This window comes from Phalacrocorax aristotelis, chromosome 3, assembly GCF_949628215.1.
Source record: "Phalacrocorax aristotelis chromosome 3, bGulAri2.1, whole genome shotgun sequence".
Classification (NCBI taxonomy): Eukaryota; Metazoa; Chordata; class Aves; order Suliformes; family Phalacrocoracidae; genus Phalacrocorax; species Phalacrocorax aristotelis.
Window position 1 is genome coordinate 95,159,983 of NC_134278.1, and position 19,875 is coordinate 95,179,857.

Sequence of the window (19,875 nt, forward strand, 5' to 3'; positions counted from 1 at the left end):
CTGTGATGTGTGAAAAACTCAGAATTATTAAAGAGAAGTTTGGCAAGTTTGCAATGTCTTTGAAAACATAGACAAGAATCTTCATCTAGGTCTTTTTTCCCTTCCAGACAGCATTTATGCAGGCTTTCTAGAATTGCCTTATTTCTAATGTATTCCCCCAGGGTACTTTAACTTTTCACAGAATCATAGAATCATTAAGGTTGGAAAAGACCCTTAAGATCTTTTTTTAAGATCTGAGTCCAACCGCTAACCTATCACTGCCAAGTCCACAACTAAACCATATCCTCAAGCACCATGTCTACCCTTCGTTTAAATACCTCCAGGGATGGAGACCCAACCACCTCCCTGGGCAGTTTGTCCTGTGCATTGCTGTGGTGATAAATCTGGCATGGTTCATCAGCAAAGCTCAGGCATGTCTTGTAACACAGCTAGTAAAGGTTACAACTTGAAGAGAACACAGATGCTAAAAATCATATCATGTTAGCACCTTTAGAAGTTCTTTGAGGTAACCTTTCTTGAACGTATGACACTACCAGCTGGGCAAGGGACAGCACATTTTGTAATCCAGGCTGCCTTTGGAAAGTCATTGTGGCATGGACTCTTCAAGTGTCAGAGTCAGATCTCTGGCCTGCATAAATCCCTGCAAGCACAGCTGGGGTGGCTGATGCTAGGTCTGTCCCAGGAATTCCAGGTAAGTATGTATATTGGCAAATGATGTGTGTGAGTTTTCTGTGGCACGTGAATTTACTGGGCCTGATAAAAATCAGAAATGCTCTTCAATTGGAATGAATAACTTGGAATCATTTTCTCCTTTTTCCCAGTTTGGATGGAAAGACACTTTCCTGTAAGGAGCCCTTCACTGCTTACAACACAAAAGTAGTAACCATGAATAGAGGGAGATTAGATAGTGAACAGTCAGTGAACACACAGTATTGACAGTGAATCGACATGTAGATTAACATGCCACAGGCAGAGTCACTCAGGACAGGGGGACAGTGTCCGGCAAAGCACCATAATTGAGTCCCACCTTCTGCATGGGGACACTGAATAACTGCCATGATGTTACTCTGGACTAGCACAACACGGAAAACAACATCTTGACAGCAGAAGACCCAGCACTCAGTGAGCATGGTTTGCCATTCCGATCTTATTGGTGATTCCCATTTATTCCTGGGACTCCCAGCAGATCTCATTCCCCTGCAAGACCTGCTGAGACCAACCCCCAGCACTGCAGCTTGCTGATCCTCACTAGCTGTGGCAAAATCACTCCTGCTTGCTTAGTCTGGTCAGTGGAAGGGCAGGGCTGGGCTCATTGTGCAGTAGCAAATATGGGACTAAGACAACTCAGCCCCATTCCAGAGGGAGAGGCAATGAGCTGCAGGGACCATGACTTTGGGGTCCTTTGGCTTATGTTAGTTGATATAAAAGGTCTGTGTGTGTTGGAGCAGCTCCATGGAAACCACCAGCAATGTATCAATGTACTCATTCTTCCAATGTGCTTGTTTTTTTCCTTCTGTCCCTTGCTTTAGCACCGTTATACTGGAAGGCAATAGAAAGTTTATGTTTTAGATTTTCAATTTTCTAGCTTTATGATCACAGCTGGAAATTAACAAGATAAGCTCTAAAGACTTAAAAGGCATTTGGCAGGCAAAAATTAACCCATGTGTTGTTTTTTAAAAAATCTCACAAGTGATTTTGTGGCAGAACTCTGTGCTCACGTTATAGCTCTGGGAGCTGAATGAATTGCTCTTCTGACCAGTGTCCATCTCTATATTTAATGAGATGTGGTTGAAATAACAAAACAGAAACCAAGTAGAAATGATGTTCCAGACCTTTGTAAATTGATGTGTATGTGTTGCTACCATAGCTCAAGCACTACTAAAATATTAGACATTGCTTATGTTTTGCAAGTAAGCAGGAAAGCACTTCCTGAGCTATTCTCTGCCAAGATTTTGGACTCACATAAACTGATTTTCTACAGCTACATCTGTTAGCAATTCTGGCATTTCTTCCCTGTCTCTACCATATCTCCTTTAATCACATCTTCAAGGGACCCATGGAATGCTGAAAAATAAAATATGACTTGGTTAAATCTCAGATTTTAGGCCTTTTCATGATCAGTTCATTAGCAGATAGGGAACCTGTTTGCAGCACCTGGTCACTCCCTTTGCCAGTGACGGGTCAGTCTTCTCCAGTATGTCCTTTCCGAGTAGACAAATTGAAAGCACAGAAAGGAATGATTCAGCTCCCTAAATACAGGTACCCAGTGCCATTTGAGATGTCTTGGGGTGACCAGCACATCCCCATGTGGTTGGTGGATAGGACATGGGATTTATCAACCCCTTTTTTCCTGGAGCAGCCGCTGAACATGTACCACAGAAGATCCCTAGAAATCCCTATTTAGGAAATTGAGTCTTGCCCAAAGGGACATATCAGATCTCATAGAGTGGGAGACCATGCTCATCCCCATGAATCCAGGAAAATCCTTGAAGCCAAAGAACTTTCTCCATAGGAGTAAGCAAAGTCTTGAACCTGCTTGAGACCCAGAGCCTTAGTTTGGTTTGAACAGCCACCACCAGCTAGGTCCAAGCACACAGCCCTTCACTTATCTTGTCTTACAGAGAATCCAGTCCCATAGGCAGGTAGAGGAGTCATTCTGAGGAAGTTAATGGACTTGCCTGGCAGAGATTAAGATGAAGCTTGTATTGTCAGTCCTAGGGGTGCGTTAAGAGGAGGAAGGGTGCAGACAGATAGTCCTCCCTGTTGCAAGCTTGCTGACAACACCCTGCTGAGGGCCCCAGCCTCAGCCACTGCTCTCGCTCTGATATGCAGAGCCAAACATGTCACTGCAGTTTCCGGATGGCATGGGAATTGCACTGCTGCAGCACAGTGCAAAATTAAAATGGTTACACAAAGACTCCTTTCATGGCTAGAAAGTCAGAGGGGGAGTCTCCCAAAAGTTACACAGAAAGAAAGAAAGAAGACACACAGTGAAGGGAGAGCACAGGCATGCAAAAATACGCAGAGGCAGGCTACAGATTAAAAGGGTCATTAATGGGAACTTAAACAGTTTTTAAATTCTGTTAGAATTGGAAGAGAGACAAAGGTACATACAGGTTTGTTAGTTAATGAAAAATAAGAGCTAAAAATATCTGGTGTGGCAAGGAGAGCTTTGTTTCCTTCAGCCTTCTCAGCAGAAGGTAAACTGTGACCTCCATTTTATTACATTTAAAAAAAAAGTAGGACTGCAGACCAAAACAGGAAAAGACCTGGTTAAAGAATATTTACAGAGTAATGACATTCTGAGGAAGAGTTGAAGTTCTCCCTCCTGCAGTTAGCAGTCAGGTGAGGAGATCCCTAGGCCTTCAGAGGTCATCTCTGTGAATTCCCTGTACTTGAGGAATTGAGGAGGGCAAGGGGAGTAATTCACCTTTCAGGAGAGAAAGAAGAACCCAAGAAACTGGAGTAATCTAATACCCAGAAAGACAGAAGAGAGAATTATTAAACAATCTTTTTGTAGTCATCTAGGGAATAATAAGCTGATAAAAACAGCCAGCATAGATTATTCAAGAACCGACTCTCTCACACCGTTTCTAATTTCACTCCTTGTCAGAGTAACTAGCCAAGTGGATAAAGAGGAGGCAGCAGTTGTGATATATCTTGAATTTATTAAGAGTATGACATTGTCTTACATGACATTCTCTTAAGCAGAGAGGGAATTATGGCCCAGTGGGTGCACTCATAAAACTTGTGGGTGACTCTTTGTTGAGAACAGTACCAAGAGTGTTGAGGACTGGATTAGAAGAGGCTGGATTAGGTGGAAAAATGGTAGGAAATCAATGTAAACAACTTCAGTAAAGATAAGTGCAAAGGAATTCAGGCAGAAAGGATGATTTCTTCCTGGGGATCTGTCACCAGAAGATGAGAGGTTTTGCTGTAGCAGTTCTTTAGAAAAAATGTTTTCCCTTCATCAAAATCAATTATTGTGCACTTTCTTTCCATAAAGGGTCGCTGGAAAAGCACAAAACTTCCAGGCTTCATTTCTCCAGAAAAAGATTAAATTCTCCATGCAGGTCTGCTCCTTAATTACTCCAGCCCCTAACTAACCACCAATTCTTAGTCTAGCTGGTGTTTTCAAACATTTGTGTCTGTCATTTTGCAGTTACATAGTCTTCATGGAAAAAAACATCACTAACAAAACCAAGATCTCCTGTGGCAGAGGAAAGGATGTTGGCTTGGGATGAACCTTGCAGAGTAATCAGTTAAATAACCACGGCTTTCTTCAGTGCTGAGTCCCTGCTTCTGGCTGAAAAGTGGAGGAAAGCGCGTTGCTGTGGAGTTAAATATTTCATTTTTATATTGCTGTAGATATTACCTTTCCCCTATTCATTTTGGAAGGATGCAGCTGTACTGTATTGCTGAAAGAAAGGATGTTGTGAAAAATAAATACATCAGCCAATAACAAATTGCTTGGATTGAGTAGTATATGTGAAGACTTTTAATACCAAAAAGACTGGGCTGCTAACAAAGCTATATAAACCCTTACTAAAATATGCTACAAGAGCTCAGGACATCTACCCCAAAAAATCTGTAAAAACCTAAATCCTTTAGCAGATAATTTGCCTGGAAGATAATTAACTATAAAGTGATTTCTACAGCATATGTGTTAACACTGTATAAAGAGGACCAGCCAGCAGCTGAAAAGAAAAGACTATGTGTCTCTAATTTATTAACATCCTGGGGAAATGCCAGAAGAATACAAAGCCAAAGAGAGCCTGTATTCATCTGTATGTAGATCTGTAGGCATGGGATACAGAGACACACCTGTGCTTTCAAAGCTCTTCCCAACCTACGTACCATGAAGAGAAAACAGCAGAGGAAGATTAGAGAAAAAAGCTCTCACAAGACCTGTAGGAACAGACACATTTCAGCAATATGAAAGTTCAGCTGAAAACTGGCCCTGTACCGATACTATGAGCACATGCTACTTACCAGTAATTGAAATATTCCTCCTGATCTGCTTGTCTTGTTGCAACAAGAGGAGTCACCACAGTACCAAGTGAACCTGACATCAGAAACAGAGGGCAATAATCACAGACACATCTGAAGACGAGGCAGTGGACCAAGCTGTGTATCTGTGATGCTCCCTTTGTCCATGCACCTGGATTTGGGGTTTGCTGCCTGCAGACCCAGCTGCCTGTTTGGGAATATGCCACATATATGGGGAGGTATCATAAAGTGTCTGCCTCATGCAAAATTTACACTGGCTGTCCTTTTTCCTCACTTTTAATATATGTGACACAACTCACACAGAAATACTTGACTGCTGTTTACAAACATAGAAGGCAACAAAAAGACTTGATGGGAGAACTATACTTTTCAAGGAAATATTTAGATGGAAACCTCCACATTTTTTCACTACATATTAAGCAGACCAGGAAGGAGGGAGGAGAAGGAGTACTTGGGGAAAAAAAACCAAAAACATGAAAATGCATTGTTTGGTTTTTGGTACACACTCTTTCCTTGACATAAAAAAAATCCCAAAACACACATAAGAAATCCTAATTAAGTCAAAGCCATTTTCCATTTAAAAATACCAACTAATTCTTCAAACAAGTACCACTGCCTTGACTACAGGTTTCCCTGTGAGCTCTGCAGGCTTCGTTTCAATGTTAGTCGATGCAGACATAATTTTTGGTCACTGGACCACCACATGTTCTTAGCTTTTCTTTTGTGAGGAAGGTAAAAGTCATGAAAATTATTAGTGCAGCAATCTAAAAAATCCTTGCAATACAAGGCAGAGACATTCTAAGCTAACCGCTTACAAACACTTACTCTGAAAAGCATGATAATCAAGCTGTGTTTCAAGATACGTCTAGATATAAAATCCAGGAGCACATTTATGTGTTTCCGAGAAACATACATCCTGGTGCTCAGGTTAAATGCACAGGCTCTGTCTGCAATTTCTAGTATAAATTTAAAATTTGCTTTCATCTTTCTTCCTTGAGGGCCTTTGCAAAGTTAATCAGGCCCAAACTCATTTTCCCTGACTTCTTGCCAGTATTGCCTCAGTAAATACAATATATGAGTGTTGGCAAATGCCTTGCACTGTGCATATGTCAATTTTAATATATCAATAAATTATTTGCCTGTAATCACCAATCTAAGATACATTCAACAGAAGCTGATTGATGTAGATGAGACACTGAGTCTACAGCTGTTCTCTTGCTGGTTTAGGACTATTTCAGAAAGCAGGGTAGCTCTATTCCGGTTCAGGACGTATGGGAGATTCGTCCATCTACTTTTAAGTGACACCAAAAGCAGGTGTATGTTCTGTGACAGGCATTTGTGAACAAAACTGTATGTTACTTCCTTACCCCATTGGCTCCTAGGACGGGGGCCTCATGTACCTTGAGCATGTGCCTTCACTCTTTCCTACTGGTGTTGCTCAAGGAGGCTGTTTGTACTCTACTACCTGAGGAAAGCTTATCATTCAGGAAGAAACTGATCCTGTGTAACATCCTCCGTCTGATTGTATCATGCCTGGCTAGAGTTGTCTCACCCAGATTCCCTTTGCTCCACTTTCACTAGCTGTGTCTCCCAGCATGGAGTAAATCACCCTAGGGAGGTGCTGATGTACCACCACAGCTATAAAGAGGACAACCCATTTTAAGCTGGACCACCTTCTGAATTAGGTGGATCTGGCAAAGCAGGATGACTTCTTTCTTGAGGGACTCTGCTCAAGGCATGGCTAGTTGTGCCTAGAGGTCGCCTCACCAAACAGAGGGAGAAATGCACAACATGATATGTTTAGTGCAGTTACTTCCTCTGGACCCTGATGTCCCCTGACTTTCCCCGGCAGAAAGTGCATTGTGCAGCCCAAGCTACACAGCTGCTTGCTCCTGGGCTTCCAGCTTGGCACCTGTATCATCACACTCTATAGCCTGGGGTCCTGGGGCCCAATGCCCCAGGCAGGAGCATCCCTGGGTCTTCTGCTGCTTTCCTATGGCAGGACACAGCAGTAACACCCCTTAGGTCTTTAATTGCAATGCATGCATCATCACAGACATGTCTCCTTGGATGCTTGCTCCAAAATAAGTCAGACGACAACATGATCCCTTGCAAAATTATGGCTGAGATGATAATTTCCCCCCTTCACTTGACTGCATTCATTGCTGTTTCGTACCTATGTAGGTTGCCTTCTCATTTGTCAGTTTTGCAATTTATTTGTCAAAATCCTCCTCCACCATTTCAAGGTCAAAAGTTTCCTAGTATCATAGCAACTTTTTGGGTCCAATAAGAGATGAATTGTTCATCAGAAAGATGTCCGGATTACTGAGGCATAATTAACCCTTATTGTTTCCAGTGGCAGGCCAAGTCTAACCAGCCCCAGATGAAATTCATTTGCTCCATAAATCCTAGTTATGCTAACATTTGATGTTATAAATGTGTGCAGTCTGACAGATGTATTTTTATTAGGCTGTGTGCAATCTCCATTTGCATGGTAATGAAGCCTTCCAAAGGCATTCAGCAGGTGAGATGGGGGATAAACTCCTTCCATCAGCACCATTGTTTGCATCTCATGATCAGTGGTATTTGTCAGAAACAGAAAAACCTTATTAAACTGACACCAGCTGTGGTATTACTTACATCCTTACCATTTAGGTATAGGACTCATCCAAGTGAGCCATGCCTGAGAAAAGAGCTAGGCCCTGCCACCACCAGTGATGGGACAAGCTGCTGCTGAATTTGCTTGTGGTTTAACCAGCCCAAAGGCATTTTATGATATACTGTTTTATTCCTATTACTGTAATATTGGAGAACTTTGTCATCCTCAGTGCTTTTATGTCCCAGCATGCTGTTTGCTGTAAGTGAGTATAGGCCTTAATTTCTGTAGAATAAGAACTATCCCAGTGCCACATATCAAGGTTAAACTCTTTGTAGCAGGGCCTCTAACTGCATGGACAGCAACTAACATCCTTGTGAAGGGGTTTGTTTGTAAGACAAAGACCAAAACAATAATGATAAACTTCTGCATTAACCTCCAACTTCCAGGTGTGGCACTTTTGAAAAAAAAAAAAAAAAAAAGAAAAAAAAAAACAACACTGACATCTCATTAAGTCTCTCTATTTCAAACCTAAATTGGCTCCTCAGTTGATTTGTGGTTAATTGATGCAATCAGGGACACAGCTGAAGTACATTAAATGCTTAGCAATTGTGATGCAATAATTTCTGACGGTACTTCAGTAAGGGTGGCAAGGGTAAATTCTGCTTCCTGGGAAAGGTCTTGCAGTCAGGGGGAGCTTGTCACTTCCCTTGTGAGAGCTCCCATCAGACTGCATTAAAAATAAAGCCAGGTTCCAGTTGCTAATAGCTACAGTTATCCATCTGTCTGCAGTCAGAGGCTGGGGAGTGCCATTTCCCTTTCTGGCTAGGTGCAAGGATGGACATGCGGGAGTCTCTCATATCTCCTTGAATCAGTGTCACTTCCAACCTATGCCTCCAAATTTCTTCCCAGCCTTGCCTGTAGCAGATGCTCCACACACCTCCTAGGGCAGGACTTGGTATCAGCTGGTCCCTCTTGGCAGAAGCACAGGTATCTATTTTGTGTAATTATGACGCCTGTGTCCCTGGTAGTACTACCCACTGGCAATGTAACATAATGCTTCCCATTATGGGACTAGATATTCCAGCTATTTGTGGTTCTCCCCAGTGTTTTTGAACCTGGGTAAGTTTTGCATGGCTAGCCTTCATCTTCAGAAAGTTGCCTTGCAGAAAGCTTCGGCCAGATTTATGTAATTGCTTTAGATAAAAAGAAGGTGAAACCATTTTTTTTTTAAAGGCTCCTACTTCTTCCTTGAGGGATTCACCCCCAGTGCTTTGGAGGAGAGATTCAATGTTTGACAGACATAGCCTTCATGTCAGGAGCAGCAGCAACTACTTCCCTATGAAAAGTCACTTGCATTTGTCAGGAAGTCCACACTGGGAAAATAGCTTGCCAGTTGTAAGGCCAGGGGAAATTCAGAATTAAATCCAGGGGAGAACAGATCCCTGCTGTGCACATTTTGTGCTGTCACTTCAGGCAGCTCACATGGATTTCTGTATGGGGGAAACCAAACAAATCCCATCAGGGCAGGCTCTCCCCCACTGCAGATGCTGAGGAGGAAAGCAGGGAGCTGGTCTCACTCCTGCTGAGCTCCTGAGCTAGCTGGAGGAGGCAGAAGCTGCCTGAACGGGATTGCCAGGTGGAGAGGCAGTCACACCATCTCTAGGAATGGTACCCTAATGCCACACAGGCAAGTGGGACATGGGCCTTCCTTCTGAGAATACCCCATTGAAAATGTACTTCTTTTTTTCCCATTAATAATTTTATTTTAAACATGTAGCTACACACAAATAATGATGTTCTGGGTATTTTTGTGCTGGACTGTGTATAACCCTCCTCATTCAGTGTTTTGGAATGGTCCCTGCATCACCAAGAAGGTTATTGTCATGCTAAGCTAGTTTGTAACATATCCAAAAAATACAGGAGTGGTGTTTACCTTGGGTAAAATGTTTCATAATTTCTGATTATAGCTTGGTTTTTCAGCATCTCAAGAAAACAAAGCAGGTCATAACAGCAATGAGGAGAGTGGACAGGAAACCGGAAATAATAATGTGCCTATTTAACCAAGATTTGGTGGTCTCTAGCCCCACTTTCCTAATGAGACAGGGTTTGCACACTGCTCAGCACCATTCATCTGCCTGTCTACCTTCTCATGACTAGTACTGAAACTGCTGTCCAATTTAAAGCTCATCAGACATGATTTGAGCTCCAGAAGATAATTAAATTTCTCCAAGTTGTATGAAAGTCACTGGATGGATGGAGAGATGCAAACTGAGTGCACCCTCTGAGGGGAAATTGCTAGGACGACCTTCGCAGCTATTGTGATTGCTGGTGGGTCCATAGGCACAAGGGTTCCCAATGGCCAGCAGCACACGTGGAGTGCAGGTTCAGGCTCTTGTCAGCAGAGGAGGTTATTGCTGAGTTTATTGCCTTAGTGATGCTCAAGCTGGTGGGAAACCAGGCTTTGTTTCATGCACTGCTGCATGGGATGGGGAGAAGATACATGAGTACTGGTCAAGGGGCTCTGACAGGCTGGGTGAAATTTCCCTGAGCACTGCCCCAGCCTCCAGCTGTTTTCAGCTGGGATATCATAGGCATGATTCATATTGTGTGTTCAGTAACCCTCTGTGTAACCCTCTCTTCTCCAGTCCTCCCTTGCACGCATGCCAACTTTCTCCATTACCATATTTCCAGGCCAAACAGTCCCAGCCTGCTCATCCATGGTTTCCTTGCACAAAAACCATGACAGACCCTGACCATCCCCACTGGCATTGTTGAAGTGTCTCCCAACGGTCCCTCCTAGGATCAGCAGTCAGGAGCTGAACAGCATGTCCAGGGTATAGGCTAACCATAACCGCCACCCACAGCCGTAATGGTGTTCTCCAATACCTTCTGCAATTCTTCTGTAATGATTTCTAACATTGGATTTGTTTTTCCAGCGCAGGTGGCATTTATCCAGGCATTCATCCAGGCATTCATATAATGTTATCTGTTGTCACAACTTTGCTGGCACGGGTGCTGTTCACCAACTATGGTGGGTCCTGCTTCTGAGAAGATGGTTCATAAGACTGTATCGCAGCTGCTCACTTCACAGTGCGTGGTGGTTCAGCTGGGCTCGCGGCTCCCATGCATTCTCACTATTTCATTATGTTATCTTGTGAGTTAAATAAAGATGTAATGTTGTGCTGAAATTCCTTTCCCCAGACAGTGATTGAATTTTGCTGATGTCATAAAAGGATTTGTTCCTCTGTTGTTTTCTGTAACATCAAGTAATTCCCATTAAAGAGTAAGTAATTGATTTACCATGTTTGTCTGGGCCTTTTTTTTTTTTAAAGTAATTGATTTATTTAGACATTGCAATTACAGTAAATCAGTTAACCAAAAATAATGCCAAATAATTAATTTACTTGGTATTTAAATATTAGAAATTGCCACGAATGACTGCAAATTACTCGCAGACAAGGCAAATTTTCTTATAACTTGCAGGAAATGGGATGATTAATTTTCAAATGTTATTTATATGCGCAGTTTTTGGTGGTTTGCCACTGCTGTTCTACCTGCTGAGCAATCCAGTTACTGAGTCCCCTGGTGTTCTCTTTCCAAGCTCTTCTTAGCTGCGTGAGGCAGACATGTCCCCAAAGGTGTAAAGAGGAGTAAAAACCCCCTATACTTTAGGAGTCTGAATACCTTGCTAAAAGGTTTCATCTCTCATCTGAGGATTCTCTGATGTCTAATAAGGCTTAATCTCACACTTCAGGGGTTTCACTGATGACTACTCCTGCAATGCCTCCCCTACATGGCCATCCCTTTGAGGACAGAAACCCTTGTTTCAACATATAACCTTTGAGAACTCTTCTCTACTGTTAAATCTGATGGAAGCTAGCTAAGAGTAAAGAATAAAAAAGTGATGGAGAGAAGAGTAAGGGAGACAGATACCACCAAGAAAAATCACAATATCCTTGTTTCTATAGGAAACCATGTCAATGGAAGCTAAGGAAGCGTGGGTTGGATGAGTGGACAATGAGGTGGATAGAGAACTGGCTCAACAACAGAACTCAGAGGGTCATAATCAATGGGGCAGAGTCTGGGTTGAGGCCTGTCACTAGCGGTGTTCCCCAGGGGTCTGTGCTGGGACCAGTCCTGTTTATATATTCATCAATGACCTGGACGAAGGGACAGAGTGTACCCTCAGCAAGTTTGCTGATGATACCAAGCTGGGAGGAGTGGCTGACACACCAGAAGGCTGTGCTGCCATCTGACGAGACCTGGACAGGCTGGAGAGCTGGGCCAAGGGGAACCTCATGAAATTCAACGAGAAAGTGCAAGGTCCTGCACCTGGGGAGGAACAACCATGCATCGGTACAGGCTGGGGCCTGAACTACTGGAAAGCACCTCTGTTGAGAAGGACCTGGGAGTGCTGGTGGACAACAATCTGACCCTGAGCCAGCACTGTGCCCTTGTGGCCAAGAAGGCCAATGGTATCCTGGGGTGCATTAAAACAAGTGTGGCCAGCGGGTCCAGGGAGATTATCCTCCCCCTCTACTCTGCCCCAGTGAGACCACGTTTGGAGTGCTGTGTCCAGTTTTGGGCCCCCCAGTTCAAGAAGGATGTGGAACTCCTTGAGCAAGTCCAGTGGAGAGCTATGAAGATGATCAGGGGACTCGAGCATCTCACTTATGAGGAAAGGCTGAGAGACTTGGGGTTTTTTAGCCTGGACAAGAGAAGACTGAGGGGGGATTTCATAAATACCTATAAATATCAACAGGGTGGGCGTCAGGGTGATGGGACTGGACTCTTTTCATTAGTGCCCAACGACAGGACAAGGGGCAATGGGCATGAGTTGGAACACCGGAAGTTCCACCTAAACATGAGAAAAAAATTCTTTCCTGTGAGGGTGACAGAACAGTGGAACAGAAACCCCAGGGAGGTTGTGGAGTCTCCTTCCCTGGAGACATTCAAAACCTGGCTGGATGCGTTCCTGTACCCCTTGCTGTAGGTGTGCCTGCTCAAGCAGGGGGGGTGGACAAGATGATCTCCAGAGGCCCCTTCCAATCCCTACTGTTCTGTGATTCTGTGATTCTGTGAATAAATAGATTTCATTCCTTTCATTTACTAAGATGCTGAATTACCTCTGCGTGGGGGAGGATGAGATTAATGGTGTGTACTGCTCTATGTGCTTCATTCCTTGCAACCTATCCTTAATTGCCACAGCTGCACAGCCAAGATAAAAATGCATGCACTCCGCTGTCATGAAGCAAGGCTCAACTGCTGTGGCACAGGAAGAAGAGTGTCACACAGAGATCAGACTTTGGGGTCCTGTCTGTGGGCTGCTTCAAAGTCCAAAGGTACAAGATATGCTGCCCTGGCCCAGGACACTGGGGGTATTCATAGAAAACATGCTGGTCCCTAGAACGTGATCAGTGCATACTCTATCATGCTGCCCATGAAACACACCTGCTTGCTATGAGCTGGCTCAACCTCCTAGATTTCTAGGCCCCTGCAGCTAGAAGAACAAGAACAAAAACCCCAAAATAGTCTTTTTCCAGGGAATAGCTCTCACCAGGCAAACAAGACCAGCGTTAGGCACAGCTGGTGGGATGTCCTTGCGCCCCAAGGGAAGCCAAACCACCTCCAGTCTCTGCTGCAATGGAGGCACATTCCTCTGGAACCTCAGTGCCTAGGGTGGTAAAAATTTAGCCTAAGTAGATGCAAAAGGGCAAAACAGTGGGCTGCCTGGGGAGTTCTGCTCCTGTCCCTTCAGTCTTTCTTTTGTTTATTTTGAAATATTACTAAAGTATCCTACAGAAAGATCAGCAAATGTAATCTCACACAGAGGCTTGCTCTTCCCAAGATAATAAAAATAATAATTAAAAAAAAAAAGTCTACAGACACCCTTCAATGACTTAATTTGAATTCAGCATGCTCCTGTGTGGAGCTGCTCACTTGGAAAGGTGGAGAACAAAGTCTCCCCATCAATACTGCTCATCTCACATCGTCGTCATGGCCCCAGTGGGAACAAAGTGATCGCAGAGAGGGAAGAGTTTGTGAGAATCCCAGCTAAGATTTAAAAACCCTGCAGGCCCAGCCCTAAAAAGCACTCAGGAATTTGCTCAACTGTAAAGCACGTGTTGTAGTACTCCCTGAGAGGAGATGGTACAGCCAATGTTGAACATGCACACTGGGATTATAATCCAAGGCAGGAATCCACATTTGAAAAAATCTTCCAGCTGTTCTTCTCACCAAGCTTTGGGTCACATTGCAGCATGGATTTGGAACCTGCAAGTCAGATGTTTTCTGTACAAAACTGGACAGGAAGACGTGCTCCAGGAATGTAGCTCATTGTGACAAAGGGGACCTCATTCTGTCAAGGACTTGAGGTCCTCAGTGCCAACCATTTCATACCACAGAATCAAAATCTTGTTTGTATCTAATTTTCTTCTTTTGTTAGGATTTTTTCTCATCAGGTCAGTGGTCAAACACAAAACCAGAGGTTCAGAAGCATGAGAAAACTCCATCCCTGGAAATATTCAAAACTTGATCATATACAGCCATAAGTCACTTTCTCCTCCTGGCCTTGTTTTGAGCAGTGGAATCAGACCAGAGTTCCCCTAGGTCCCTTCCAGTCCAAATTATTCAGTGTTTCACTTGCTTGTGTTACATATTAAATCCCTTCTGTCTGAAAAGGCCCAGTAGTCAGTGTGTCTTAATGATGCCTCTCAAAACTTCATATGCTACACAAGACCTACAGGATTTCTCCCTCTTCATTTCATCCTTGGTGTGCTTATGTGGGTGTTGGAAATCCAGACTCATTACTCCACTTCAACAAATTTAATTAACTCTAATTGCACCGTTCTCATGTTCTCACCAGTCTCACTTGCCCCATAAATTGGCTTAATGCCTTCACTGGAAAGATGCTTAAGGCAAGACACTGTGTGTGCGTGAAAAACTACTAGTCAGAACCCTGCCTGGATCACTTGTTATTCCTCACCTTCTCCCCAGCTGTTAAAAGCTAGAGGAAACCTATTTTCTCTGTCTTCATAAAAACTTAAAACAGGAATGGAAAGACTGAGCTCATGGTCAGCCCAGAAGTGCGTCTGATCCAATATACACTCTGACAGTGGAACTATAGATAACTCAGGAAAAATATAAAACAGGGCAAACATGCAGCAATGCTTCCCACAAACCTCTGTTGGCCTCCAGAGCCAGGAGTGTTGTCTTTGTACTTGACCTCCCTCCGGGGACTTTCCTTTCCTTCATTCATCCAACACCATTTCAAATCCCTGTGTACTGCACTTTATCCAGAACACTACCAGACCCCAAACCCCCATCCCAGAAGTTTTGCTTTTAGGCCCAGCCTCAGATTAGAGGGGGATTTCCAAAGGAACACAAATAACCAGGGGCTTTAACATTTGTTCTTGCATTTCTGGCTGTGCCTACACCCAAAATTAAGAAGAGTATTCAGACTTCTGCCTAACCAGAATATTTCCAACAAATACTGAAATGTCTCTCTAAGTTCAGTGAAACACTGAAGCAGTGGGGAACATACATTGTGCTTTGCACAATCATTTTTCTCATTTTTTATAAACAAGGGAAGGTAGCATCCAAGGAAGGATGTTTGGAACACATATTTAATTTCAAAATACCAAGAGGGAAATTTTCTTATCTTACTCGTTTTGCTTCTGATATGATTAAGTTGGCAGAGGCAAGGGGAGTTTACCAAGTATGGTGGCACCGATGAATTTACTTTTCATCCTAGGGAAAAATAGTTCCAGCTGCAAAACTGTTGCACAGCTTCACTCTGAGAAGCCCCACTGGCTTCTGTTGCCTTCACTTTCTGCCCAGTTCCCCTGTCTCCCTCTACTTCATTTAAAATCCACAGGACACTCCTCCAAAAGCTTCCCAGACCATCTTCCACCTGTCTTCTCACCAGGTGGTAATAAATCAGACACCTCTTTACCTTCTTCTTAGTGTTCCCTGTGCTAGTGGGTCTCTCCTCCTCCACTGTGCTTTCCTTGTTCCTCTGCTCCTCCTTGGCTTGCCTTCAAGTCATTTTCCCTTCATCATCCAGTTTTCAGCCTTGTAGGGTAGAAGAAAAAGAAATACAAGGTGAAAACAAATTCCATGAACTGTACAGTCCTAAACATATTTGCCAGACTAAACCAGGAATGAATCGTTAATGAAAATGACGGGTAAAAATGTAACAAATGCAGGGTATGTTTACTTTTCTTTTTTTTTTTTTCCAGTAGAAAGTCTTCCTAGCTTGGAGCTAAGAATAATCATTTCATTATTTCTGAAAAGACCTGGCAGGAGTCCAGGCCCAGAATTTGATAAAGTGTTGAGGACTGAAGCAGGCGTAAAAGAGTTATTTCTGTCTCAATGAGATTTGATGTTCCACTTAAAATCAGCAGATCCTCTGCTAAAGTTAATTGGTGTCAGAGAACTGTTTTCTTCTGGAGCATCTCAGAGAGACACCAGCAGAGAAACTGGCTTGCTCTATTTCCACATTCCCGTTCCTTCCCTTCACTTCACAAGACGGGGGAAAAAAATCTTAATTATGAGTACAGATGAGAAGCCTGGAGTTTACCACTCCTGAATAGTTGTAGGGACCCAGGTGAGAAGAATTTGTTATGAAGGTCCAAATTTGCAGGGCATTTAGGCATGTGTTTAAATGAAGCCTGTGCTTGTTCAAGCATTCCCTTTCCTGAATGTAGCCTCAAGTGTTCCCATCACTCCAGCTAATGAGCCCAGGGAGGGCACAAGCAACATTGATTTTAAATGCCCACCTTGCTCAGAGACGTCTGGTGGGTGAAATGTTTTTCATAAAGCAGACAAAATGCCTGGTTTTTGCAGGGTGGCTTATTACTACGGCAACCAGTACACTTCCTCCCCTTCTCTTCTCCTGCAGCGTGGGTTTAACAGGTCAGGGAAACATTGCAGCTGAGTGTGCCCGTCACTTTCCACACAACTGTAGTGGCCATGCAGGCAATCCTGAAAGTGGAGTTAAATGGAAATCCGATTAATCAAAATACCCCAAAAGCCATACTTCTGGACAGCTTTGCTAATGAAGCATCCAGTGTGCTGTCTAATAACTAGGGCATGAGGAGGGACTAGAAGGGGGTTTTCCAGCTCCGTATGATGATGGCAAACAGCTGGACTTTGACACAAAGCCAGAGCCCAGTATGTACAGTGCACAGAAACAGGGCAAGTTTTGCAACAGCACCTTTTCAGTTTGGGGAAAAGCAGAGAGTCTGACAGCAAGAGGCTGAGCTTGGAGAGAGTTTTGTTTGCCAGACTGTGCAGTATAACTCGCCATTCAAGAAAACATAAGCTTCTGAGGAAAACTACTTGCTTTCATAGATGCAAAAACACAATTTGATTTGTTTTTAAGAGAGAAAAGCGTTCTCTTCCTCGTTTCCAGTTACTGCCTAACAATTGCTAGGCAAAGCAAACAGAAGGCAGAGAAATAGCTTCACTTCAGACAATCACAGCTACAGTAGCATTTCACTTCTGCAAAGGACACTGCAGCCTTAAAAGCCTCCATTTTCCTGCTAAAGCAGACACAAAGGAACCCTTTCTCACCATGGGGCTTTGCTTGCCCTTTTGGCCTGTTCTTAGAGGGTTGCTAGTCCATCAGCGCTGGCAGCTTTGCACTTAGAGAAACACAGCAGCCTGCATGCCCACTTATTTTCATTGTACACTTATTTGTGTACACTTTGTGATAGATAGTCCCTTTCCTCCCCACAAAATCAGCGACGTGATTGCCTCCCACAGATATTCCTCATGCCTACGTTGATACCACCTGTTTCTTTATGCTGCTTTCTCCCATCCCCAGAGATATCTCAGATCCAGATCTCAGGTGCTGGTGATTTGTAAGGGCTCCCATCAAGCCGCCCAGAAGAAGCTTTCTCTTCATCACAGGCCTGACCATGAAACAAGTTTTTGGGTTTCATTTCACAGAATCACAGAATCACAGGTTGGAAGGGACCTCAGGGATCATCTAGTCATTTGCCAGACCACTGCTGGATTGCACCAGGCAAAGCAGAAAGCATTTCCAAACTGGTGGCATCAGCATTCATCCCTGGGATTCCTTCTTCCTGCAGAAAAGAAACAGGCTGGCTCTTCCCTCTGTCACCACAGTACATGTCCATGTGTGGCATAGGACCTGGTGCACCTCATGTGCATTGCCAGACTCTCGCTCACCAGCTTATTTCAGTCACAATTCTTCAGGGCATGTGGAGGAGGTGGTTGGGACACTGGTGAAGGCCTCCCAGCAGCTTTGAAGCTTACAGACCTCTAGGAAACATTTAGGTATCATTTTTGCTCTTTCACTCCTGTTTGTAACCATCTCTGTACCATCCTACTTACAGAGTTGACAAGGGGCAAAAAGGTGCTAGCTCCTGAAATTCCACCAGCTCTTCCTTCCTGACTTGATCAAAAACACATAGGCTGTTACACTCCCACTGCTCCCTGACAACACTGTCCAATATCCACAATTAGTCTCAAGAGGAGCCCGTTGCTCACAGACATCTCGATTAATGAAGCACCACTTCTTCAGTGGATATCAGGAGAAGACAACCTTACTGCAGGGATGGTGCAGCCAGAGAGTACAGTGGGACATTCACAGGACTAGATCCTGCTATCAAAAGAGTGACACTGGTTAGTAGCCATCATGGGTGACAAGAGTGGTTAGCAGGAGGGAAGGGACTACAGGATTTGCAAGAAAGGAACACTAGCTAGCTACTCAGACCCAGCCATAGTGACTTTGGATAAGAGAAGATTTCGCTGCTGGGAAGGTTGTTTGTGGTTCCCAGCTCATATGATTAAATTTCTCTTCTCTCTACCCACTGTTAAACCTGATTTGTTTAACTCAATCTTTGCAATTAATTTTGCTTTAATGTAATGAATGTAATTAAGCTTCCCAGGTTTCTGGACAGGTGGGGGGAAAGAGAAATGGGGACTGCGTGTTTTGCTGCTAATTCGGGAATTGAATAATCTCAGTAAAAATTCCAGGCTGGTAAATGTGAACTGGTCCTTTAGCATGTGCTGTCTGTGCCAGGATGCTGCAGGCAATACTTGGGACATGTTTGTGCATTGTCTGGCATATATAAGAGCTGTCTTTCAGGGCAAGACCAGTAGTCTAGCCAGCCTGGTGCTGTCTCCAGCACTGAAAACAGGAGACCATGGGTGTCTGGCCTTCCTGTGATCAATTGCCAGTGCCTTCACAGCATCCCCAGGCACTGGCTAGGGGATGCATGGAGAAAGAGTCCTGCCTGTTCCCTTCAGCACCCATTAACAGACCTGTTGTCCATCCCCGCAACAAATTTCAATGGTGACTACCTGCTGTGTAAAAAAGTATTCTCTTCTATCAGTTTTAAGCTGATCTGCTAGTTTTCCCTTCTCCCCTGCCCAGTTTTTATGTTGGGAGATTTATTGGGCAATAGTCCTTCCCTCGGTTTATGCATTACTTTTACATTATCTTCTCTGAACTAATCCCTCCTGCAGTCTGGCTCCAGTTCTAACCACCTGTAAAGCTAGCACTGATGCTAATAAAGCCACAGTCCTAAGAAAGTAAAGCCCTTGTGTACCTCTTGTCTGTTCATTTACAGAGTCCAGCTGGGTCTCAGTGCTTAAACATAGATTTCATGTGTGCAGCATAAGCGAGGCCCATATGAGAAAGCACTTTTTTACAACTCTTAATTTTCTCAGAAAACATCTGGGATCATCCCTACAGTAAAATGCAACTTTCTTTCTCAAGTCTGACTGTACATTTCCCTAAAGTGGTGCCAATGTAATGCACCACACTGTGCATGGGAAGGTCATGTCAATTATTGACACGGTGAAGCACAGTTTTTTATTCCCATTGTGCTGTGCCTAGTCCAGCCTGACATTGCAAACCTTCTGCAGAGTAGATAGCAGCTGTAGGGTTTTTCTACAAAATAGCAGGGATTTCTGGCAGTAGTCAGAAAAGGATGCTACCCACTGCCATTCTCTGTCATCAGGACTTCTGAAACAGCAGCTGTGACAGATGTACTTCAGAGACGCAGCCTGTTTGCAACACATTTTGGTATTGCCGAGCGTGTGATGGGACTGGAATCTGGAACTTGCTTCATGCCTCTCCCTGGAAAGTGGTTCCCTCCCTCAGCAGCACCCTGCATCCCACACACCAGCTGCCGCCAGGTCTCTTTGCTCTGCTTGATGCCAGCACTGGCTGTGGAGGCAAAGCAGACTCCTAAGTCAGGTAAGAAAAGGGGGGAGAGGAAAGGTAAATG

The 19,875-nt window shown here is 43.9% G+C and overlaps 1 long non-coding RNA gene across 4 annotated transcripts in view; it reads right to left on the reverse strand.

Moving 5' to 3' along the window:
- Positions 1-4,315: 4,315 nt before the first annotated feature.
- The window catches only part of LOC142055108 (uncharacterized), a 59,786-nt gene continuing 44,226 nt past the window's right edge, over positions 4,316-19,875 (reverse strand). The window contains exons 1-3 of one of the 4 annotated variants that reach the window (XR_012659809.1): positions 15,564-15,776; positions 13,167-13,882; positions 4,316-10,863 (exon numbers count right to left, since the gene is read on the reverse strand). This is a non-coding gene — a long non-coding RNA (uncharacterized LOC142055108). The other 3 variants (XR_012659811.1, XR_012659810.1, XR_012659808.1) reach the window with 3 other exon arrangements.